At 47.3% G+C, this 25,588-nt stretch overlaps 1 protein-coding gene and 1 non-coding gene across 2 annotated transcripts in view; both read right to left on the bottom strand.

The window, feature by feature from the left end:
- The window catches only part of LOC124718893 (carbonic anhydrase 2-like), a 216,463-nt gene that overhangs the window by 96,320 nt on the left and 94,555 nt on the right, over nucleotides 1-25,588 (bottom strand). The gene's annotated exons all lie outside the window — the stretch shown is intronic.
- On the bottom strand, nucleotides 3,631-3,704 carry Trnat-ugu. The gene has a single exon. It is a non-coding gene; the product is annotated as a tRNA-Thr (tRNA).

Below are 25,588 nucleotides of genomic sequence, written 5' to 3'. Positions count from 1 at the left end.
AAATACATTACTAATTAACTTTGTGAGGGAGTCGAACCGTCGCCTCTTATACGTTTTTTTTTCAGCAAAATATAACATATTCTTCCTTTTTTTCAATAATCTTTATTGAACAAACTAACAGTACATATATACACTATGCAAGAGTTCTTAAAGGTACAATTTAAACATATACAAATGACAGTTAAACAAAAAATATTAGAAAAACATTAAATGCAACAAAATATAAAGTATTCTGTCTTCATCCTTTTTTAAATTTATTTTTGGTCGATGCATGAGAACGTGGATAAGGGTGTTGCACCATGTGACAGGTAGGCATGGCACACTCCAACTTTGAGGGGGGTCAAGGAAGACGCTGCGGAGATAACCGGCAAAAGTTTGTCAGTAAGATGGTTTTCGGGTGAGGGTGCTATGCGCGGTCACAACTTTGTACCAGAAGTCACGGACTGTATGCGGACCACTCTGAGAGAGGTATTCTAAAGGCTGTCCTCGAAACCAGATTAGGGTATGGTGCTTAGCAAGAGGGAAGTGAAATGTCTGGGGCAACAACAGGAAATCCGGGGTTACCGTCGTTGGCGGGGCACGGAGGTAAAAGCCCACGATTCGTTGGATGACGAACCAAACGTTTCGTTTTAGGGGCCATGTAAGACGGTGCTCATCGGTGTCTTCGAGTTGACAGTCAGGGCAGAGTGGGAAGGTATCCAGTCCTATGCGATGAAGTCGACTATTAGTCGGGAATCTGCCATAGAATAAAACGTACCAGAGTGCAGCCACAGACGACGGTAAAAAGGGTGCATGCGCACACCCCCAAACCGTTCGCCAGTTAATGTCAGGGTGCTGTAGCACCATGGGGTCGCAAGGGTTGGACAGCATAAACAAACGACTATAATCTTTTGTACGGGGAGGACGGGTGACTGGAAGATCGGCCCGAACGTAGCTGAGTTCTATGGAACAACTGGCTACGTGGTAATACGTTCGTCCTACGAAGTTCGAACGCTTGTCACTTGCGCACCATGAACTTTGCACTTGGCCACCTACGCACAGAGACATAAGCCCCGCAATAGACGCGTAAAACTCTTCTTGCGATTATCTCGGAATTGTCAGAGTAGTGCACGTTACTACTTGCACGTTATGTTGTTTCGATGGCCCACTAAAGGCGCACAAAGTTTGAAGTAAATCTGAGATTCCAACGCCGCTGTCCGTTTTTCGAAGGTTACACTGCGGACGAACAATTGGCACAAGTGACATTCCGCGGAAGTATTTGCTGTGATTACATAAAAGGTGTCGATCGGCAATACGAAAGAAAAAATTCTCGGTGATTTTAGTAGTATGTGCAGGGCTATTACAAATGATTAGAGCGATTTCATAAATTCACTGTAGCTCCATTCATTGACATATGGTCACGACACACTACAGATACGTACAAAAATCATAAAGTTTTGTTCGGCTGAAGCCGCATTTCAGATTTCTGCCGCCAGAGCGCTCGAGAGCGCAGTGAGACAAAATGGAGACAGGAGCCGAGAAAGCGTATGTCGTGCTTGAAATGCACTCACATCAGTCAGTCATAACAGTGCAACGACACTTCAGGACAAAGTTCAACAAAGATCCACCAACTGCTAACTCCATTCGGCGATGGTATGCGCAGTTTAAAGCTTCTGGATGCCTCTGTAAGGGGAAATCAACGGGTCGGCCTGCAGTGAGCGAAGAAACGGTTGAACGTGTGCGGGCAAGTTTCACGCGTAGCCCGCGGAAGTCGACGAATAAGGCAAGCAGGGAGCTAAACGTACCTCAGCCGACGGTTTGGAAAATCTTACGGAAAAGGCTAAAGCAGAAGCCTTACCGTTTACAATTGCTACAAGCCCTGACACCCGATGGAAAAGTCAAACGATCTGAATTTTCGGCGCGGTTGCAACAGCTCATGGAAGAGGATGCGTTCAGTGCGAAACTTGTTTTCGGTGATGAAGCAACATTTTTTCTTAATGGTGAAGTGAACAGACACAATGTGCGAATCTGGGCGGTAGAGAATCCTCACGCATTCGTGCAGCAAATTCGCAATTCACCTAAAGTTAACGTGTTTTGTGCAATCTCACGGTTTAGAGTTTACGGCCCCTTTTTCTTCTGCGAAAAAAACGTTACAGGACACGTGTATCTGGACATGCTGGAAAATTGGCTCATGCCACAACTGGAGACCGACAGCGCCGACATCATCTTTCAACAGGATGGTGCTCCACCGCACTTCCATCACGATGTTCGGCATTTCTTAAACAGGAGATTGGAAAACCGATGGATCGGTCGTGGTGGAGATCACGATCAGCAATTCATGTCATGACCTCCACGCTCTCCCGACTTAACCCCATGCGATTTCTTTCTGTGGGGTTATGTGAAAGATTCAGTGTTTAAACCTCCTCTACCAAGAAACGTGCCAGAACTGCGAGCTCGGATCAACGATGCTTTCGAACTCATTGATGGGGACATGCTGCGCCGAGTGTGGGAGGAACCTGATTATCGGCTTGATGTCTGCCGAATCACTAAAGGGGCACATATCGAACATTTGTGAATGCCTAAAAAAACTTTTTGAGTTTTTGTATGTGTGTGCAAAGCATTGTGAAAATATCTCAAATAATAATGTTATTGTAGAGCTGTGAAATCGCTTCAATCAGTTGTAATAACCCTGTACATTAGGCCGCGTCTGACGCATCTTTCTTCAAATGTTCAAATGTGTGTGAAATTTTGTGGGACTTAACTGCTAAGGTCATCAGTCCCTAAGCTTACACACTACTTAACCTAGATTATCCTAAGGACAAACACACACACCCATGCCCGCGGGAGGACTCGAGCCTTCGCCGGGGCCAGCCACGCAGTCCATAACTGCAGCGCCTCAGACCGCTCGGTTAATCCAGCTTGACGCATGTTTAAGTGCCTAACGTTTCGCCTCTTATTGCTGGAGAAGTCTTCGGGCATTACAAAGAAATCGAACAAGCTAGACTTGCTCGTTTGATCGGAAAATTCAAGTAAGCAAAAACGCTCGCGTGATCATCGGTGGGTGTTGGTTAGTCATTACGGGACGCGGTGAAGTGAGAGGGGCCGCTGAAGAAGTGGATGAGGAGGAGGCGATGTTTTATGCATGCAGCGAGCAGCGGCGGCCCCATTGTGATTCGCGCTGCGCTGCCGGCGTCCTGCGTCGGTGTGCGTGGCGCTGACTGCCTCGCCGTGCCCTCGGCACAATGCCGCCCCGGTCAGGGCTCGCTAGTTGGGTTTCGCGGCCGGGCTTTGTCTCGATTCCGGGCAGGCGTCGGCGCGGCTTCGCTCACACAGAACAGACTGTCCGCCGGGCGCACCGCAAACAGGGACGGCTGGACGCCGCTGGAGGAGGCGACTCCAGACCGGGAGCGAGCTTCCAGGCGCAGTCACGTGCGCCCCGCGCAGCAGTAACGGCAAACCGAAATACCCTGAAGAGCCAAAGAAACTGGCCCACCTGCCTAATATCGTATAGGGACCAGGCGAACGGGCAGAAGTGACGCAGCACGACATGGAATGGTCTCGACTGATGATTGAAGTGAAATGATAATTAAATCAAGACCATAAGTTTTTGGCAGGCGTTGATATACATCAACGGGGACATTTGAAAATGTGTGCCCTGACCGGGACTCGAACCCGGGTCTCCTGCTTACATGGCAGACGCTCTATCCATCTGAGCCACCGAGGACACAGAGGATAGTGCGACTGCAGGGATTTATCCCTTGCACGCTCCCTGTGAGACCCACATTCCCAACTTAATCTTCGTTGAGCCATTATGGATCGTGGGACGACGGCCGTTCCCAACTTAACGTCCACACACTACATTCGTAGTGCCCCTGCCCATTACATTCATTACTCACGGCAGACAATCTTCCCGAGTCCCGTAAGAGTTCGGGCAATGTGTGTGCATCCAGCTCAGAAGAAGAAGGTCAATGGCCGGTTAGCCTTAACTATATGAAGATGGTATCTGTTCTTTCGGACATGTCCGAAGTAGTGCTGGAAGTAACTGACACCACGAACCCTAAAGGGCTGTCCATAAATACATAAGAGTACAAGGGGGTGGAGACCTCTTCTGAAAACCACCTTGCAAAGTATCCCAGATATGCTCGATAAGGTTCATGTCTGGCGAGTTTGGTGTCCAGTGGATGTGTTTAAACTCACAAGAGTGTTCCTGGAGCCACTTTGTAACAATTCTGGACGTGTGCAATGTCGCCCAAGTACGTCAGAATGCACAATGGACATGAATGGTTCAAATGGCTCTAAGCACTATGGGACTTAACATCTGAGGCCATCAGTCCCCTAGACTTAGAACTACTTAAACCTAACTAACCTAAGGACATCACACACGTCCATGCCCGAGGCAGGATTGGAACCTGCGACCGTAGCAGCAGCGCGGTTCCGGACTTAAACGCCTAGAGCCGCTCGGCCACAACGGCCGGCAGGATATGAATGGATACAGTGGTCAGCCAGGATGGTTATGTACGTGTCACTTGTCAGAGTCGTATCTGGACGTATCAGGGGTCCTATATCAATAGATTTTTGGACAACATGGTTGTGGAGATGAAGCAGCGATTAGTATGATTAATCAATTATTGAAAAACAGTCTTAATCGCATTTATTATTATAATACCGCCAACCGGTTTCAACCCGACGTAGGGGTCATCTGGGCGTTCACACCAATGGTCGACTGCTGGTTGTGTCACTCCTGTCTACATAACGGCAGGAAACTAGATAGTGTGGATTTCTGTAATTTCGTAGCCGGCCGGAGTGGCCGTGCGGTTCTAGGCGCTACAGTCTGGAGCCGAGCGACCGCTACGGTCGCAGGTTCGAATCCTGGCTCGGGCATGGATGTGTGTGATGTCCTTAGGTTAGTTAGGTTTAATTAGCTCTACGTTCTAGGCGACTGATGTTCTCAGAAGTTAAGTCGCATAGTGCTCAGAGCCATTTTGTAATTTCGTTCTTGACAAGATGGAGCATGACAGTTTTCTTATACTCTTAATGTTTAGTGACGAGGCAACATTCCATTTAAATGGAAAGGTGAAGCGTCATAATGTGAGAATGTGAGGTACGGAACGACCACATGAAGTTGTACAATATGAGAAGGACTCTCCAAAATTTAAGATGTTTCGTGCAGTTTCGCGAGAAAAGGTGTGTGTCGACCATTTTTCTTTGCCGAGAACACTGTCATAGGAAGGAGATATCTCGATGTTTTGAGAACTTTCTTTCCCCACAGTTGGAAACTGATATGAAAGACTTCGTTCATCAACAGGAAAAGATAGTTTCCTGCCGTTATGTAGACAGGAGTGACACCACCAACAGTCTACCAGTGGTGTAAACGCCCAGAAGATGACCCCTAAGTCGGGTTGAAACCGGTTGGCAGTATAATTATAATAAATGCGATTAAGACTTTTTTGAATAATTGCTCCTATATCACTCCAACTGCACACGCCCCACATCCTTACAGAACTTCCACCAGCTTGAACAGTCCCCTTCTGATATTCAGGGAACATAGATTCATGAGGTAATCTCCAAACTCATACATGTCCATCAGCTCGATACAACTTGAAACGAGACTCGTCCAACCAGGCAAGACGTTTCCGGTCATCAACAGTCCAATGTCGGTGTTGACGGGCCCAGGCGAGGTGTAAAGCTTTGTGTCGTGCAGTCATCATGGGTAAACGAGTGGGCCTTCGGCTCTGAAACCCCATATCGATGATGCTTCATTGAATGGTTCGCATGCTGTCATTTGCTGACGGCCCAGCGTTGAAATCTGTGAAATTTACACTTCTGTCACGTTGAATGATTCTCTTCGGTCATCGGCCGGCTGCTGTGGCCGAGCGGTTCTAGGCGCTTCAGTCCGAAACCACACGGCTGCTACGGTCGCAACTCGAATCCTGCCTCGGTCATGGATGTGTGTGTGATGTCCTTAGGTTAGTTAGGTGTAAGTGGTTCTAAGTCTAGGGGACGGATGACCTCAGATATTAAGTCCCATAGAGCTTAGAGCCATTTGAACCATTTCTTCAGTCATCGTTGGTCCCGTTCTTGCAGGATCATTTCTGGCTGCAGCGATGTCAGAGATATGATGTTTCACCAGATTCCTGATATTCATGGACACTCGTGAATGGTCGTACGGGAAAAACCCCACTTCATCGCCACCTCGGAGATGCTGTGTCCCATCGCCCGTGCGCCATGACACCACGTTCACAATCACTTAAATCTTGATAAGCTGCCACTGTAGCAACAGTAACCTATCTAACAACTTCGCCAGACACCTGTTGTCTTATACAGGGTGTTACAAAAAGGTACGGCTAAACTTTCAGGAAACATTCCTCACACACAAATAAAGAAAAGATGTTATGTGGACATGTGTCCGGAAACGCTTAATTTCCATGTTAGAGCTCATTTTAGTTTCGTCAGTATGTGCTGTACTTCCTCGATTCACCGCCAGTTGGCCCAATTGAAGGAAGGTAACGTTGACTTCGGTGCTTGTGTTGACATGCGACTCATTGCTCTACAGTACTAGCATCAAGCACATCTGTACCTAGCATCAAGAGGCTAGTGTTCATCACGAACGTGGATTTGCAGTCAGTGCAATGTTTACAAATGCGGAGTTGGCAGATGCCCATTTGATGTATGGATTAGCACGGAGCAAAAGCCATGGCGCGGTACGTTTGTATCGAGACAGATTTCCAGAACGAGGATGTCCCGACAGGAAGACGTTCGAAGCAATTGATCGGCGTCTTAGGGAGCACGGAACATTTCAACCTATGACTCGCGACTGGGGAAGACCTAGAACGACGAGGACACCTGCAATGGACGAGGCAATTCTTCGTACAGTTGACGATAACCCTAATGTCAGCGTCAGAGAAGTTGCTGCTGTACAAGGTAACGTTGACCACGTCACTGTATGGAGAGTGCTACGGGAGAACCAGTTGTTTCCGTACCATGTACAGCGTGTGCAGGCACTATCAGCAGCTGATTGGCCTCCACGGCTACACTTCTGCGAATGGTTCGTCCAACAATGTGTCAGTCCTCATTTCAGTGCAAATGTTCTCTTTACGGATGAGACTTCATTCCAACGTGGTCAAATTGTAAATTTTCACAATCAACATGTGTGGGCTGACGAGAATCTGCACACAATTGTGCAATCACGTCATCAACACAGATTTGCTGTGAACGATTGCGCAGGCATTGTTGGTGATGTCTCGATTGGGCCCCATGTCCTTCCACCTACGCTCAATGGAGCATGTTATCATGATTTCATACGGGATACTCTACCTGTGCTACTAGAACATGTGCCTTTACAAGTACGACACAACATGTGGTTCATGCACGATGGAGCTCCTGCACATTTCAGTCGAAGTGTTCGTACGCTTCTCAACAACACTTCGGTGACCGATGGATTGGTAGAGGTGGACCAATTCCGTGGCCTCCACGCTCTCCTGACCTCCACCCTCTTGACTTTCATTTATGGGGGCATTTGAAAGCTCTTGTCTACGCAACCCCGGTACCAAATGTAGAGACTCTTCGTGCTCGTAATGTGGACGGCTGTGATACAATACGCCATTCTCCAGGGCTGCATCAGCGCATCAGGGATTCCATGCGACGGAGGTTGGATGCATGTATCCTCGCTAACGGAGGACATTTTGAACATTTCCTGTAACAAAGTGTTTGAAGTCACGCTGGTACATTCTGGTTCTGTGTGTTTTCATTCCAAGATTAATGTGATTTGAAGAGAAGTAACAAAATAAGCTCTAACATGGAAAGTAAGCGTTTCCGGACACATGTCCACATAACATATTTTCTTTGTTTGTGTGTGAGGAATGTTTCCTGAAAGTTTGTCCGTACCTTTTTGTAACACGCTGTATAGGCGTTGCCGATCGCTGCGCCGTATTCTGCCTGTTTACATATCTGTGTGTTTGAATACACATGCCTATACCAGTTTCGTCTGGTGCTTCAGTGTGTAAGCTCGCGCACGGTACGGTGACCGACGCACAGCGACCGGATTTCGTCCAGACGTTTGGGCCGATCAGCGATGACAGAATGGAAGCGTACACCCTGCAGCCGTTCTCATACGATTTTACAGAAATTATTACGTAAAAACATCGCATTTTTGCTTTATTTATTGCGTTATATGTCAGGTTCATGATGATGAGCCCATCATTTCGTTGTCATAGTTATTGTGATACTTACGTGAAAGCAAGACACTACGCGAAATTCGGGAAAGTGGGCAGTGAAAAATGGAGGTCGCTATGATTTTGCGTTTCGAGCATATTACATAACATGTTGCACTCTCCCCGATGTTATTCAATCTGTATACTGAGCAAGCAGTAAAGTAAACAAAAGAAAAATTCGGAATAGGTATTAAAATCCATGGAGAAGAAATGAAAACTTTCAGATTCGCCGATGATATTGTAATTCTGTCAGAGATAGCAAAGGACCTGGAAGAGCAGCCGAACGGAATGGAGAGTGTCTTGAAAGGAGGATATAAGATGAACATCAACAAAAGCAAAACGAGGATAATGGAATGTACTCGAATTAAATCGGGTGATGCTGCGGGAATTAGATTAGGAAATGAGGCTTAAAGTAGTAAATGAGTTTTGCTACTTGGAGGAGCAAAATAACTGATGATGGTCGAAGTAGAGAGGATATGAAATGTAGACTGGCAATGGTAAGGAAAGCGTTCTGAAGAAGAGAAATTTGTTAACATCTAGATTTAAGTGTAAGGAAGTCGTTTCTGAAAGTATTTGTATGGAGTGTAGCCATGTATGGAAGTGAAACATGGACGATAACTAGTTTGGACAAGAAGAGAATAGAAGCTTTCGAAATGTGGTGCTACAGAAGAATGGTGAAGATTAGATGGGTAGATCACGTAACTAATGAGGAGGTATTGAGTAGAATTGGGGAGGAGTTTGTGGCACAACTTGACAAGAAGTGACCGGTTTTTACGGCACGTTCCGAGGCATCAAGGGATCACAAATTTAGCATTGGAGGGCAGCATGGAGGGTAAAAATCGTAGAGGGATACCAGGAGATGAATACACTAAGGAGATTCAGAAGGATGCAATAAGTACTGGGAGATGAAGAAGCTAGCGTAGGATAGAGTAGCATGGAGAGCTGCATCAAACCACTCACAGGACTGAAGGCCACAACAACAACAACAACAACGTATGAAATTTAGCAAACATGTTGAATTTGTCTTTAGACTTGGGTACAGGTATCTATCTGTCTTGAGAAAATTGATCGGTGTAGCACATTTATTCACGATCGCGCCGCGCCATTCATAAAGCAAGAGTGAAATATCCACAACATTCCTCCTCTCTTAAAAGTTCTGAAATTCACAGCATCCATTTTAGATTGCAATGCTGAAACTGTGGCACGTGACGTTGCGGTGGGGCATTCATTCAAGAGCTTGAAGCTTTTATGAAGAAATAGGCATCTGTGTAGCCAGTGAGCGTTCCTACAGCAATGAAAATTTTACGTTTTGGGCCCTTACAGAAGTGAACATCAGAAATATTAGTGAGACAGCTTCTCGCAAATATTCATATATACAGCGTAGAGTCCAGCACTGATAAAGCTGGTTTACCATAAGATCAATAGATGTGGAGTATGCATACATTCTACAGTCTCACAGTGGACAAGAGTGTGCTTTAGGCCTTTAGTGTTCTCAGCACCTCACTTATTTTAATTACATACTGCAATTTTTTCACCATTTCTGCTGCCTGATTATGGCACTTCGTACCAAAACCGGTAGCCAGCAGGCAAAATAAAATAAAAAAAAAAAATTGCGGCTACCGGCTAAACCAAGTAGTTTCTACACTTACTATGTTTATTAGAGGTTATTCTATGCTCAGACGACCAGTAAAGAGACTAACAGCTGGATTCATCTGTTCTCTTACGTAGTCAGTGAATGTATTGTCTACAATCTCCCCTAGAGTGTTTATGTCAATCGCTTTATGTGGAATACGCAGGTCTGGCGCAAGATGCGGATCCTGCTCGGAAATCCCCAGTTTCCTGCACTTGTTTTCTGCATCTCGGGACTTGATTCAGCTCATTCCGCCTCCTACGGTCGCTCCACACACTAATCCCTGTTTGCGAGCTCCAAAACAGATAACAGTCCACAGGCAGGTGCGTAATCCACCTCACTGCGGTGGCACTCCCTACGGCAACGTAACGTGACATTCTCTCTGGTGCCAACCTCCGTCTGTTGTTCGCCTACTTCGACACAATCTCTAGTTTATCGGGTTGGACGAAATGGGCTTGCATTTGTGAAATAGTAAATTAGTATCATTGTCATTTCACATCTGAAGATGGTTCTAGAAGAACCGAAACCGGTCATGTGACTAAACATTTTTGCAATCAAGACGGATTATAAGTAACAGTGTATAAAAAAGTGATTGCGCTATCCCTGCAGACAGTATGTCTGTTTTTGCAAAAATAAAAATCGCTGACGTAACTGGAACTGGTAACTGCCTGGGAACTACGAACGTTTTACTCAGTTTCATACATCATATCGATGTTTTTGGAAAGCAGGCAGCTGTCATTCATTATTTAAACATTGAAACACTGCACCAGTTACGTATTTTTTCAAGCTTAGGAAGACGCGTTTTGAGAATTTTTTTCTCGTTTCCAGATACTAATATACAGAAAAGTATTTTGTGTGGCGTTTGCGTATTTGTTGTTCTGCGTTTCTTACACTGTAGTCGTCTCTTTGAGGTTATCAACTGCTGTGCCACCTGTGCCTAGAGAGCCACGCACACACACGCAAACGATCACTCACGTTGTTTGTTTGTGTAATATCACGAAAAATGCACACGTAAATACTGCACTTGACAACGAGAATAAAGTCTCGAAACACGTTTTGCTCAGCTTGAAAAAATACGCAAGTGGTACTATTTAAATCAGAAACATTCGAGCAACGCAAAGTGAGCGAAGATGTCAACTAGCGCTATAAGTGGCCAAACGACGAAACACGCTAAATATGGTTCTACCAAGGTGTTACGACGACCACAACAATCACTGAATTGCGCATGCGCAGTAGAGACAGCTTGGAAATGGTTGTGATTGCTCACGATATCTTTATCCGAACGAACCTAGTTACTCCCATCAGGCACCGCGCCGAGCAGCGGCAGCAGATAGACGAATTGTTGCAACTTTTACACGTTTACCTGTTCAAATCCGCCTTGTGTCAACAGACTTAACTACGCATTGTTTATAAACATTACTTGACGGCCAACATCATGCCGGCATTTTACATCAGTTCTTTTTTCATAAAGCGTAAATGGCGAGAAAAGTGATAAAAATGTCGTAAACGGCGACAACACGTTGATTTTGGGAACGTAAAAGCGGGGTTATACCGTATATTCGTAGATATATACATCTGAGGATGCGATTAAATCATCACGAAACTGATTGTGTATGATCCTGTAACAAAGAAACTCCTAATACACTACTGGCCATTAAAATTGCTACACCAAGAAGAAATGCAGATGATAAACGGGTATTCATTGAACAAACATATTATACTAGAACTAACATGTGATTACATTTTCACGCAATTTGGGTGCATAGATCCTGAGAAATCACTACCCAGAACATCCACCTCTGGCCGTAATAACGGCCTTGATACTCCCGGGCATCGAGTCAAACAGAGCTTGGATGGTGTGTACAGGTACAGCTGCCCACGCAGGTTCAACACGATACCACAGTTCATCAGGAGTAGTGACTGGCGTATTGTGACGAACCAGTTGCTCGGCTACCATTGACCAGACGTTTTCAATTGGTGAGAGATATGGAGAATGTGCTGGCCAGGCAGCAGTCGAACATTTTCTGCATCGAGAAAGGCCCGTAGAGGACCTGGAACATGCGGTCGCGCATTATCCTGCTGAAATATAGGGTTTCGCAGGGATCGACTGAAGGGTAGAGCCACGGATCGTAAAACATCTGAAATGTAACGTCCACTGTTCAAAGTGCCGTCAATGCGAACAAGAGGTGACCGAGACGTGTAACCAATGGCACCCCATACCATCACGCCGGGTGATACGCCAGTATGGCGATGACGAATACACGCTTCCAATGTGCGTACACCGCGATGTCACCAAACACGGATGCGACCATCATGATGCTGTAAACAGAACCTGGATTCATCCGAAATAATGACGTTTTGCCATTCGTGCACCCAGGTTCGTCGTTGAGTACACCATCGCAGGCGCTCCTGTCTGTGATGCAGCGTCAAGGGTAACCGCAGCCGTGGTCTCCGAGCTGACAGTCCATGCTGCTGCAAACGTCGTCGAACTGTTCGTGCAGATGGTTGTTGTCTTGCAGACGTCCCCATCTGTTGACTCAGGTATCGAGACGTGGCTGCACGATCCGTTACAGCCATGCGGATAAGATGCCTGTCATCTCGACTGCTAGTGATACGAGGCCGTTTGGATCCAGCACGGCGTTCCGTATTACCCTCCTGAACCCACCGATTCCATATTCTGCTAACAGTCATTGGACCAACGCGAGCAGCAGTGTCCCGATACGATAAACCGCAATCGCGATAGGCTACAATCCGACCTTTATCAAAGTCGGAAACGTGATGGTACGCATTTCTCCTCCTTACACGAGGCATCACAACAACGTTTCACCAGGCAACGCAGGTCAACTGCTGTTTGTGTATGAGAAATCGGTTGGAAACTTTTCTTCACGTCAGCACGTTGAAGGTGTCGCCTGCGGCGCCAACCTTTTGTGAATGCTCTGAAAAGCTAATCATTTACATATCACAGCATCTTCTTCCTGTCGGTTAAATTTCGCGTCTGTAGCACGACATCTTCGTGGTGTAGCAATTTTAATGGCCAGTAGTGTAGCTAATGCCGTTACCAAAACGTTTTTTACAAGATTTGAACTGTTTAAAAAAAAATCTTTTATTCCCTTAAGTAGTACCGTATAGCATCTTCTTCAAACTTGACTTTAATGTCTTAATCCCGCTTTCATCCTCTGAGCGAAAGCCGTAGCCCTTTGAAGTTTGAGATGGTCCCTAGGGCATGATTTGCAGTTTTTATCGAGGTACGCATTTGAAAATTCTGTAAGAAAGCAATTGTATTGTCAGCCAAAGCTACAGCCCATTGTCTGCTCGGATGCACATTTTAATAATAGAGCAAGGCAGCTCGACGTCAGAGCAGCTCGGGCTAATCCTTGTTTGGCGAGCAGTAAAGCAGAGAGACAGCGCGTAATCACGCCTCGCCAGCGCTCAGAGAAAGCTCCGGCTCTCCCCACTCATTCTGCATTCAATGGCGCGGACCACCACCTCACCTATCTCCCTCCACATCTCTTCAGGACGTGGTGGATCCCCTCCACCGTAATCCGAGTGTTACGCCTATCTCAAAAGCAGAATGGCGCTTGCTGCCACGTTTGGTGTCTGCACAATGCGCCACACTGCGAAGGTTAATCTTTATTTGAACAGGAGTCACCGAAATATCTGGAGAGAAGCTGGTAACCCGAGACGATGCGCTGGTGTTTGGTGGTCGGCACCCGGGTCCTTAGCGGAGGTTCTAGATTTGTCCGACACGAGTATGGAGACAAGTGATTGACTGAATCATATACACTAGGTGATCAAAAGTATCCGGACACCTGGCTGAAAATGACTTACAAGTTCTTGGCGCCCTCCATCAGTATTGCTGGAATTCAATATGGTGTTGGCCCACCCTTAAGCCGTCGGCACACGAACCGTGCTGTCGAACGTTAACGATGCGACTCGTCCGTACTGTACGATGGGCCCCAACGTAGTATACGCGATCGCAACGCACTCCAGCGGCAGTTGTGGTATGTTCCCAGTTCGTAAATCACACTGTTTACTCAACGGGCGCGCGTAAAATTCCCACGTTAGCTCTATTAAAACGCACATTTCTTCCATCGTCCACGAAAAGGAAAGTACCAATCAGTAAGGACACAGGCTTATAAAAGTTCCATTACAAACAGTGCGGTACAAATTTGGAACACTTCTCCGCATAAGATAAACATTATTTCATCTTTCCCACATTTTAGTAAAACCCCAAGGTCAGTCCTACTTGATCACTGTTCCTACCCAGTAGCAGAATCTTTGCAACATGTGAATTACGAAGCGTAAAAGAAAAAGGAGCAAAATATCTTTATACAAGTAGCGCAAGCTGTCCTGTAGATTAAGCCAATCGAACAAAGTCACCCCTCAAAAAAGGTGGACTTATATTTACATAACATCAACTATTGTAGTATATACTTATATTAAAGCCGGCCGGTGTGGCCGAGCGGTTCTAGGCGCTTCAGACTGGAACCGCGCGACCGCTACAGTCGCAGGTTGGAATCCTGCCTTGGGCATGGATGTGTTTGATATCCTTAGATTAGTTAGGTTTAAGAAGTTCTAAGTTCTAGGGGACTGATGACCTCAGATGTTAAGTCCCATAGTGCTCAGAGCCATTTGAACTTATATTAAAATAATAATAAAGTATCAGAACCTAATAAAAACGCGAATGTTAGGAAAAAAATTTGAAGTGTCAAGACCCGAACCACCGCCCCAACAAATTCATTACGCTAAACCAACAACACACACCGTGTATCTAATGACAGTATGTTACCCCTTGCTGAAAACCTTAATGTTACTAATTGAAATTTAATTATAACAAATGGTACCTAGAACAATGCGTTTTGGGCGGATCTTCAGTGTGTCGCTCTATTCAAATAGTCTACTCTCATAACACACTAATTATAATAATTCTTTTGCCAAGAATAGTTTCTCATTATTTTATTGGAACGAATCACACAATTAACAACGGGTTTTCCAGTGATTCTCAGTTTGCTGGTGCTCAGAAACGGCATATATACATATAGGCTTGAAATGAATACCAATATGGCGCCTCACAACTCTGTAGTGAAGGGAGACGGTGTGCGTGTGACGTAGGTGGCGTTGTGCCATCTCATTGGTCAACGCTCAGACGCAATCTCAGTATATCTGACAGGCCAGATATTGCTCTGCACCTTCGGAAAGACTCCCGAACGTGCTGTTCCACGCTATGACGTCAGAAACTCGGCACGCTCAACGCTCAACGTTCGGATGCACGGTCCGTGTGCCGACGGCTTTAACCTTGATGACAGATTCCGCTCTCGCAGGCATACGTCCAGGGGCGCTGGAAGGTTTCTTGGGGAATGGCAGCCCATTCTTCACCGAATGCTGCACTGAGGAGAGGTATCGACGCCAGTCGGTGAGGCCTGGCCCGAAGTCGGCGTTCCAAATCACCCCAAAGGTGGTCTATAGGATTTAGGTGAGGACTCTGTGCAGGCCAGTCCATTACAGGGATGTTATTGTCTTGTAACCACTCCTTCACAGGTCGTGCATTGTGAACAGGTGCTCAGTCGTGTTGAAAGGTGCAATCGCCATCCCGGAACTGTTCTTCAACAGTGGGAAGCAAGAAGGTGCTTAAAACATCAATGTACGTCTATGCTGCGATATTACCACGCAAAACAAGAAGGGGTGTAAGCTCCCCTGCACGAAAAACATGACCACACCATAACACCACCGCCGCCGAATTTTACTGTTGGCACTACACACATTGGCAGATGATGTTCACCGGCTATTCGCCATACCCACACCCTGCCATCGGGTCGCCACATTGTGTACCGTGATTCGTTACTACACACAACGTTTTTCCACTGTTCAATCGTCCAATATTTATCCTCCTTACACCTAGCAAGGCGTAGTTTGGCATTTGCCGGCGTGATGTGTGTCTTATGAGCAGCCCCTCGACCATGAAATCCAAGTTTTCTCACCTCCCGCCTAACTGTCGTAGTATTTGCAATGGATCGTGATGCAGTTTGGAATTCCTGTGTGATGGTGTGGATGGATGTCTGCCTATTACACATTACGACCCTCTTCAACTGTCAGCAGTCTGTTAGGCAACAGACGAGGTCGGCCTGTACGCTTTTGTGCTGTACGTGTCCCTTCACTATCACATCGGAAACAGTGGACCTAGGGATGTTCAGGAGTGAGGAAATCTCGCGTACAGACGTATGACACAAGTGACACCCAGTCACCTGACCACGTTCGGAATCCCTGAGTTCCGCGGAGCGCCCCATTCTGCTCTCTCACGATGTCTAATGACAACTGAGGTCGCCGATATGGAGTACCTGCCAGTAGGTGACAGCACAATGCACCTAATGTGAAAAATGTATGTTTTTGGGGGTGCCCGGATACTTTTGATCACATAGTGTATTTCCATAATAATTTTCAGCGCCTACTTCACCGGTGAGGGGAGGAATTCCCGAAAACAGTGACATTTGTATTTTTTTAGTTACTAACAAAGAAGCCAAATACTGATTTTCGGATGTGACACTCGGGGGGTGGGGGGGAAAGGGAGAGGGAAATACGACAGTCACGCATAATGTCAGTTCTAAAAGAATAAAAAATTAGCCTGGTGCTTTTAGGACTTGCGACTGAGGTTTCCGTACGAACATGTTATACACTTCCAGAGGTTCTAGAGGTGACTTAGTAGATGAAGTTGTACGTAGGAACCAATTTCAAGAAATGTCAATCCAACGACGCTACATGGCGTCACAGGTATACGTGCTGGCGGCTGTGAATGTCGTTATGTGTATACAGGGCAATTTCGTGATGAAGTTACAAACTTCCAGTGATTATGGAGAAGGAAAAAAATGGTTCAAATGGTTCTGAGCACTATGGGACTTAACATCTGAGGTCATCAGTCCCCTAGAACTTAGAACTAGTTAAACCTAACTAACCTAAGGACATCACACACATCCATGCCCGAGGCAGGATTCGAACCTGCGACCGTAGCAGTCGCGCGGTTCCGGACTGCAGCGCCTAGAACCGCTCGGCCACCGTGGCCGGCTATGGAGAAGGATAAATGTATCGATCTGAGGTAAAAGTTCGCGGTTCGGAAATGAGCGAGCCGAAAGTTACAAGCGAAAATCGTTCTCATACGTCTGACAAGGGAATACTTCTACCGGTACTGTTGTCACTAAGAACGTAGTGTAGGCAGCTTTTAGAGGTGGTAGTAGGGACCAAAACAAGGAAAAAATATCCATTAAACACGGGCTCTCAAATGCATACCTGAAGAGGTATGAGCACTTGTTTACCTTCGCTGGTGTGAAACAGATGTCTTTTGAACAAGTGTTCATAATGGTTGCGGAAGTGAATGCTTTAGTCTTGGACAACCGCGGAATCACCGTGGACTAGATCGACTGGTTACTGGGTATTAGCGTGGGCACCGCCCACACCTTAATGCATCAACACTTGAAATTTCGAAAAATCTGTGTGCAGTGGGCTCCCCAACTGACCGCCGAACAGCGCAATACTCAAGTGGCGTTGTCCGTGAGTCATCTACAACGCTATCAAGTATGCGTATTGTCACAGGTGACGAAACATGGTGTCATAATTTTGAACCGGAAAGCAAGCGACAGAGTAAGCAGTGGAAACATGCGACTTCACCACCACCAAAGAAATCAAAGGCCGTGCACACCAGTTCTGGTAAGGTCATGATGTCCTTCTTTTTTGACCACAAGGGCCCACTGCTTGCCGAGTTCCTGGAACGGGGAACTACCATCACCGCCCAGCGTCATCGAGCCATTTATCAAGCCATTTTACAAAACTATATTAGAACAAATAAGCCCTCGGTCACAAATATTAAGTCAAAATTGACCAGGTTTCGAAGCTAATATGAGTGTCGTCTTCAGAATTAAGCTATTCTAAAACGTAATAGGTATATAAGACATTGATAAACTAAAGTGTATACTGACTGGAAAGAGATGCAGTACAAGTTTTGTTGCAACCCGTGTTCACTCAGGTACGAGCAGCCCTTAGCAACTCGCCATCTTATCTTATTTACAACTTTTCATGACGTCGCCTTTCCGGCTTAGATTTTTTTAGAATGTGGCTTGTAAGTACTGCATCTCTTTCCCGTCAGTATACACTTTAGTTTATTAATATCTTATATATCTATTATGTTTTAGAATAAATAGTTTAATTCTGAAGACGACGCTTATAGTAGCGTCGAAACCTGGTCAATTTTGACTTAATATTTGTGACCGAGGGCTTATTTGTTCTAATACAGGGTGATTCAAAAAGAATACCACAACTTTAAAAATTTGTATTTAATGAAAGAAACATAATATAACCTTCTGTTATACATCATTACAAAGAATATTTAAAAAGGTTTTTTTTCACTCAAAAACAAGTTCAGAGATGTTTAATATGGCCCCCTCCAGACACACGAGCAATATCAACCCGATACTCCAACTCGTTCCACACTCTCTGTAGCATATCAGGCGTAACAGTTTGGATAGCTGCTGTTATTTCTCGTTTCAAATCATCAATGGTGGCTGGGAGAGGTGGCCGAAACACCATATCCTTAACATACCCCCATAAGAAAAAATCGCAGGGGGTAAGATCAGGGCTTCTTGGAGGCCAGTGATGAAGTGCTCTGTCACAGGCTGCCTGGCGGCCGATCCATCGCCTCGGGTAGTTGACGTTCAGGTAGTTACGGACAGATAAGTGCTGAAATATGAATTGTTGTGCTTCTTGTTCGAGCTGAGGGAACAGCCAATTCTCTAACATCTCCAGATACTGTAGTCCAGTTACAGTAGCACCTTCGAAGAAAAAGGGACCAAAAACTTTATTGGCTGAAATGGCGAACAAATGTACAACTAAATGAAACTTTATAGCTCCCTTAATTCGCCGACAGATAGTGCTTAGCTCTGCCTTTTGTCGTTGCGGAGTTTTAAATTCCTAAAGTTGTGATATTCTTTTTGAATCACCCTGTATAATTCTGACACGGTCACTGAACCTTAGTAGTTATGTTCAAAGTTTTTATTTTACAGAACATTAGATGAGCTTTCAAGTCGAAACGCCGAGGCATGTTGTCCCATGTTGTCCAATGGGGTTATCCTCCTGCATGGTAATGCCCACCCATACATGGCCAATGCAGTAAAGACGACATTGCAGCAATTTCTGTGAGAACGCCGGAACATCCACCGTAGAGCCCCAACCTTTCACTGTGTGACTTTCATATGTTTGGAGCTCTAAAACAAGCTATTCTCTGACATCGATTCGCAACGGACCACGAGATGTGTGACTGGGTCCAGGCCTGGATCCGACAGCAGCCTACTAGCTTCTTCAAGGATGAAATCGACCGGCTAGTGTCGCAATGGGATAAATATGCCAACGTTTCTGGCACCTATTTTTGAATATGTGTATTGCGTATAACTACATTTTTGAGTTAGCAAAATCGTTACCGTTACTTTACACTAGTGACCAGGTTTCATTTGAATGCCGGACGCTGTGGCCGAGCGGTTCTAGGCGTTTCAGTCTGGGACCGCGCTGCTGCTTCGGTCGCAGGTTCGAATCCTGCCTCGGGTATGGATGTGTGTGAGGTCCTTAGGTTAGTTAGGTTTAATTAGTTCGAAGTCTAGGGGACTGATGACCTCAGATGTTAAGTCGCATAGTGCACAGAGCCATTTTGAACCATTTCATTTGAATGCTTCTTATACCTTGTTGGCAGAGAGGGGATAAGCACAGAACTGGTCAGCGCAGTGCCAGCAGAACTTTTAACACGACGCATCGTGCACCGAAATACACTCCTGGAAATTGAAATAAGAACACGGTGAATTCATTGTCCCAGGAAGGGGAAACTTTATTGACACATTCCTGGGGTCAGATACATCACATGATCACACTGACAGAACCACAGGCACATAGACACAGGCAACAGAGCATGCACAATGTCGGCACTAGTACAGTGTATATACACCTTTCGCAGCAATGCAGGCTGCTATTCTCCCATGGAGACGATCGTAGAGATGCTGGATGTAGTCCTGTGGAACGGCTTGCCATGCCATTTCCACCTGGCGCCTCAGTTGGACCAGCGTTCGTGTTGGACGTGCAGACCGCGTGAGACGACGCTTCATCCAGTCCCAAACATGCTCAATGGGGGACAGATCCGGAGATCTTGCTGGCCAGGGTAGTTGACTTACATCTTCTAGAGCACGTTGGGTGGCACGGGATACATGCGGACGTGCATTGTCCTGTTGGAACAGCAAGTTCCCTTGCCGGTCCAGGAATGGTAGAACGATGGGTTCGATGACGGTTTGGATGTACCGTGCACTATTCAGTGTCCCCTCGACGATCACCAGTGGTGTACGGCCAGTGTAGGAGATCGCTCCCCACACCATGATGCCGGGTGTTGGCCCTGTGTGCCTCGGTCGTATGCAGTCCTGATTGTGGCGCTCACCTGCACGGCGCCAAACACGCATACGACCATCATTGGCACCAAGGCAGAAGCGACTCTCATCGCTGAAGACGACACGTCTCCATTCGTCCCTCCATTCACGCCTGTCGCGACACCACTGGAGGCGGGCTGCACGATGTTGGGGCGTGAGCGGAAGACGGCCTAACGGTGTGCGGGACCGTAGCCCCGCTTCATGGAGACGGTTGCGAATGGTCCTCGCCGATACCCCAGGAGCAACAGTGTCCCTAATTTGCTGGGAAGTGGCGGTGCGGTCCCCTACGGCACCGCGTAGGATCCTACGGTCTTGGCGTGCATCCGTGCGTCGCTGCGGTCCGGTCCCAGGTCGACGGGCACGTGCACCTTCCGCCGACCACTGGCGACAACATCGATGTACTGTGGAGACCTCACGCCCCACGTGTTGAGCAATTCGGCGGTACGTCCACCCGGCCTCCCGCATGCCCACTATACGCCCTCGCTCAAAGTCCGTCAACTGCACATACGGTTCACGTCCACGCTGTCGCGGCATGCTACCAGTGTTAAAGACTGCGATGGAGCTCCGTATGCCACGGCAAACTGGCTGACACTGACGGCGGCGGTGCACAAATGCTGCGCAGCTAGCGACATTCGACGGCCAACACCGCGGTTCCTGGTGTGTCCGCTGTGCCGTGCGTGTGATCATTGCTTGTACAGCCCTCTCGCAGTGTCCTGAGCAAGTATGGTGGGTCTGACACACCGGTGTCAATGTGTTCTTTTTTCCATTTCCAGGAGTGTATAAATCGGGCCGAGTGGAATGCTCTCGGTTAACCGACGTTTAGGTTGACCAGTATTCGGATGATCGATGCTCCACTCTACTTTGTAACTGCATTGTCTAAAATAGTTGCAAGAATCCGCGAGGGCGTTTTTTTGTTTTTCCATAGTGGATTCCGGTGAAATGGCGGCGACGTCCGGTCTGAACGGAGCTCCGCCCAGAGTCGGCTTTGTGCGGGGAAACTCATTTCCGGGCCGCGCGGCCGCCCTGCATTGTCGCGCCTGGAGGGGGAATCCCCCGACTCTCGGGGCTCGGCGACAAGTGAATGCGGGCGGCGCGGCGCCGGCACTTGTCAGACACCAGCGCCATTCACCGTGCCGCAACAGCTGCGCTCGACGCCGAAGGCCGTTCGTTCACACTCCAGCTCCGAATCACGTCGGTCGCGCTGCCATTTGCCTAGCGAGGTCGCCATTTGTGACGCCCGTTGACCTCTGCGGTACTGCTTTCGTCGCTCAACCGAGGTTGCAATCAGAGCTAGGCCAGCGAAGTGGTACAGTGGATGCGAAACTCCGTGGCAGGGCCGGGCGTCGAACGTGGGACCTTTGCCTTCGCAGGGATTTGCTTTATGGACTGAGACACCCAAGCACGGCTGACGGCCTGCCCTCACAGCTTTACTTCTACTAAAATGTAGACTTTCACGGCCGGTAATATCATGTCCATTATAATTATCCGGGCTGTTATGCCGTGGCCGGTTGACGAATTCTGTGTCAATTGCCAACGTTTCGTCTCCGACTGCGGGAGACATCTTCAAGGGGGTCCGTAGGTCGATGGAAGGTCCAACACACCCACTGGCTCGCTACTGAGTAGCGAGCCAGTGGGTGTGTTGGACCTTCCCCCCTTGAAGATGTCTCCAGCAGTCGGAGACGAAACGTTGGGAATTGAGACAAAATTCATCAACCGACCACGGCATAACAGCCCGGGTAATTATAATGGACATGAGCTTTACTTCTGCCATTACATCTCGTACTGCCACTCCTGGAAGAGACGATACTGCAAACGTAACGTCTTTCAGGGTAAAAAAAAAAAAAAAAAAAAAAAAAAAAAAAAAAAAAAAAAAAAAAAAAAAAAAAAGATAATAATAATAATAATAATAATAATAATTTTCAGTATTTCACATAATTATTGACCGCATAATCAATTCATTACGTTGCATAATCTTACGTGAAGGGTTTCGCACAGTGTCACGTATTTAAGTTAGAAACAGTGCCTACGCACTCGGGAGGACGACAGTTCAATTCCACGTCCGGCCATCCTGATTTAGGTTTTCCGTGATTTCCCTAAATTGTTCCAGGCTAATGCCGAGATGGTTCCTTTGAAAGTGGCACGGCCGACTTCCTTCCCCGTCTTTCCCTAATCGGATGATACAGATGGCCTCTGCCCCCCAAAACAACAACTGAGAGCCTACGTTTTGAGGTTATGTTAGCTCACGGCGCAGAAATTACCCAGACTATATTTGCGAATGAGAGCACTTAAAGTATTTCGAAAAACTTTACGCATAATTTGAAACCTTTCAAATTTACTTGTAAAGTTAGAGATGTTTGAAGCTCTTTTGGTGGTGGTAAGTTCCTATGGGACCAAACTGCTGAGGTCATCGGTCCCTAGACTTACACACTACTTAATCTAACTTAAGAGGTCAACACACACACACCCATGCACGAGGGAGGACTCGAATCTCCGACGGAGGAACCGTGGCAAAGTGCCTCCATTCCATCCAACTCACCGACGACCCTTTGTGTCCGCACTGTGCCGTCGCCGATTCGGATGCGCACCGCCTGATATGTGCTGTGACAGGCAGATGCTGGGATCTTGTACAACGTATGCTAGCGCTCTTGTTGCGACGACAGCCAGAGTGGGTCACGCCGGACCAACTCCGACACCAAGGTACCACTTACGTTCCCACTGCAAGAACGACCGCCATCATTTGGCTGAGGGGGCATGGTGCTGTATTACACTTTGCAAGCCGCTCCCGAAAACATTCTGGACTTGTGGGTTCACCTGACAACGACCCATGAGGCGTTCCGCCACGATGCATTGAACCGTACACGACTATCAAACTATTTGGGCGCTTTAATCAAGGATCCTCCTGCCCATTGGGGCGTTCAGAGTACTAGAAAAAATGGTTCAAATGGCTCTGAGCACTATGGGACTGAACTTCTGAGGTCATCAGTCCCCTAGAACTTAGAACTACTTAAAGCTAACTAAACTACGGACGTCACACACATCAACGCCCCAGGCAGGATTCGAACCTGCGACCGTAGCGGTCGCGCGGTTCCAGACTGAAGCGCCTAGAACCGCTCGGCCACAGTGGCCGGCGTCCTGTCACGCTCGGATACCTTTATCGACTTCCGAAGCCTTCATAGAACTGTAGAATGAAAGCGTAGAACATAAACCTCTACGTAGCGTACAGCACAGCGGGAAGGCTGACAGGCAAGCAACACCCCTCTTCCTGCTCGGGTTGGGCACAGAACGGCTGGAGCAGCCTGCCCGTTCTGCTGAAGACGTGCGGCAGCTGCGCTGCCTGGCAAGCAGGCAAGCACGGGCAAATAGGAGCTGAGTGTGGACACCGCCGGACCGCAGACTTAGACCGGAACGTCCACACGCCACAGGGAGCCGGCACACAGCGAGCCGGGCCGCTGCTGCAAGCGGCCCGCAGACAACAGGTACGGAATGCTTAGGAAACGGGGGCGACAGGCACGACACGACCGTCTGGTGTCGCCATACTGAAAGCGAGGCACCGGAGGTCGCTCACACAGCACGCCACTTGTCACGGGCCGGGTCGCCAGCTCGCGTGTTTCTCTTCTGACAGCTCACCTCACATGTTTCGTATTATGGAATGTAGGACCGGCTTTCTGAGAGGTTAGAAGTGGGGGCAGGGCTACTCATAAACTAACCACCGATTGCTTCTCCATAGAAAAAAATGTACATCTCCGTTTGTTCACAATACTACACTACTGCCCATTAAAACTGCTACACCAAGAAGCAGATGATAAACGGGTGTTCATTGGACAAATATATTATACTGGCACTGACATGTGATTACATTTTCACACAATTGGGGTGCATAGATCCTGAGAAATCAGTACCCAGAACAACCACCTCTGGCCGTTATAACGGCCTTGTTACGCCTGGGCATTGAGTCAAACAGACCTTGGATGGCGTGTACAGGTACAGCTGCCCATGAAGCTTCAACACGATACCACAGTTCATCAAGAGTAGTAACTCGCGTATTGTGACGAGCCAGTTGCTCGGCCACCATTTACCAGACGTTTCCAGTTGGTGAGAGATCTGGGGAATGTGCTGGCCAGGGCAGCAGTCGAACATTTTCTGTATCCAGAAAGGCCTGTACAGGACCTGCAACATGCGGTCGTACATAATCCTGCTGAAATGTAGGGTTTCGCAGGGATCGAATGAAGGGTAGAGGCACGGGTCGTAACACATCTGAAATGTAGCGTCCACTGTTCAAAGTGCCGTCAATGCGAACAAGAGGTGACCTAGACGTGTAACCAATGGCACCCCATATCATCACGCCGGTTGACACGCCAGTATGGCGATGATGAATACACGCTTCCAATATGCGTTCACCGCGATTTCGACAAACACGGATGCCAACATCATGAAGCTGTAAACAGAACCTGGATTCATCCGAAATAATGACGTTTTGCCATTCGTGCACCCAGGTTTGTCGTTGAGTACACCATCGCAGGCGCTCCTGTTTGTGATGCAGCGTCAAGGGTAACCGCAGCCATGGTCTTCGAGCTGATAGTCCATGCTGCTGCAAACGTCGTCGAACTGTTCATGCAGATGGTTGTTGTCTTGCAAACGTCCCCATCTGTTGACTCAAGGATCGAGACGTGGCTGCACGATCCGTTACAGGCAACTACATCAACATCTACATCCATACTCCGCAAGCCACCTGACGGTGTGTGGCGGAGGGTACCTTGAGTACCTCTATCGGTTATCCCTTCTATTCCAGTCTCGTAATGTTCTTGGAAAGAAGGATTGTCGGTATGCCTCTGTGTGGGCTCTAATCTCTCTGCTTTTATCCTCATGGTCTCTTCGCGAGATATACGTAGGAGGGAGCAATATACTGCTTGACCCCTCGGTGAAGGTATGTTCTCGAAACTTCAACAAAAGCCCGTACCGAGCTACTGAGCGTCTCTCCTGCAGAGTCTTCCACTGGAGTTTATCTATCATCTCCGTAACGCTTTCGCGATTACCTAATGATCCTGTAACGAAGCGCGCTCCTGTCCGTTGGATCTTCCCTATCTCTTCTATCAACCCTATCTGGTACGGATCCCACACTGGTGAGCAATATTCAAGCAGTGGGCGAACAAGTGTACTGTAACCTACTTCCTTTGCTTTCGGATTGCATTTCCTTAGGATTCTTCCAATGAATCTCAGTCTGGCATCTGCTTTACCGATGATCAACTTTATTTGATCATTCCTAATGCCTACTCCCAGATAATTTATGGAATTAACTGCTCCCAGTTGCTGACCTGCCATATTGTAGC

Source organism: Schistocerca piceifrons, chromosome 10 (assembly GCF_021461385.2).
Source record: "Schistocerca piceifrons isolate TAMUIC-IGC-003096 chromosome 10, iqSchPice1.1, whole genome shotgun sequence".
NCBI lineage: Eukaryota > Metazoa > Arthropoda > Insecta > Orthoptera > Acrididae > Schistocerca > Schistocerca piceifrons.
The sequence above is the reverse complement of the archived record's forward strand: the minus strand, read 5'-3'. Positions and strand labels throughout refer to the sequence as shown.